Below are 1,054 nucleotides of genomic sequence, written 5' to 3' on the forward strand. Positions count from 1 at the left end.
TGAACCTCCCTGGCACCGAGGGATCACTACCAAGTACCAGCTGATGATGTAACTAGAAAATAACCTTGAATTAAAGGTTCAATGTGGACCAGCAGAATATCCCTGTCTACATATAATAACAGGATTTAAAAATGCTGTTTGACCTAAAGTAAGGGGGAAATGGAAAGGACAAATGAGTTCATATGGCTATGAGTCTCTAAAAAAGAGTCTGGAGGTTGTCAGAAGGATTGCCCTTATGCACACCTGAGTAGAGTCTCAGAGACAGATAAAGTAGATACAACCCCAGGTATTGGTCCTTTTGAGGGCTAAAGAGACCCACAGGTTCTATGGTCATGGCAGATGGGGTTTACTGCCATGTCAGTTGGCCCTTCTTTGGAGCTGGTGTTTCTGCATGATGGAGCTGGACTCAGATGGGATCTCTTTTCACAAGCCTTTCATGCTACTTTACTGGAATTGTAGTTGGTGCTGGGGTTTAAGGTATATCTAGGGGATTTGAATCTCTGGACTGACAATATGATAGCCAGGCCCTAAGCCTCAACAGACTTCAGCTCCTACACTCTGATTTATTGGACTTACCCCACTCAGCTAACATGGAGTTGAAGAATGTCAACCACCACACCATGGAGCCTAGAGTGCCTACAACTGAAAGTAGGAGGATTGCATCCAATATCCATGTGGAATCTAAACCCCCTCTTGACATAGATGTGGAATGGACACAACCAAGTCAAGGTCCACAGGAAGGAGGAATACAGTAAGGATTAGAGTGGACTTAATGATATCCTATTCATGAACTATTGTGGTTAATAATCGAGAAAATGTGGCATTGGTGTGGAAAAAGTGGCCATGGTGGCTCCTGGGTGCGGGGAATGGGAGGAAGAGGTGAGATGTGGAGGCATTCTCGGGTCTTGGAGTTGTCCTGGGTGGTGCTCCAGGGACAATTGCCAGAAGTTGTATGTCCTCCCATGGCCCACTGGATGGAACGTGGGAGAGTGTGGGCTATGGTGTGGAACACGGGACATGGGGTGCAGCGATGCCCGGAGATGTACTCATCAGA

This window comes from Dasypus novemcinctus, chromosome 11 (genome assembly GCF_030445035.2).
Source record: "Dasypus novemcinctus isolate mDasNov1 chromosome 11, mDasNov1.1.hap2, whole genome shotgun sequence".
NCBI classification, from domain to species: domain Eukaryota; kingdom Metazoa; phylum Chordata; class Mammalia; order Cingulata; family Dasypodidae; genus Dasypus; species Dasypus novemcinctus.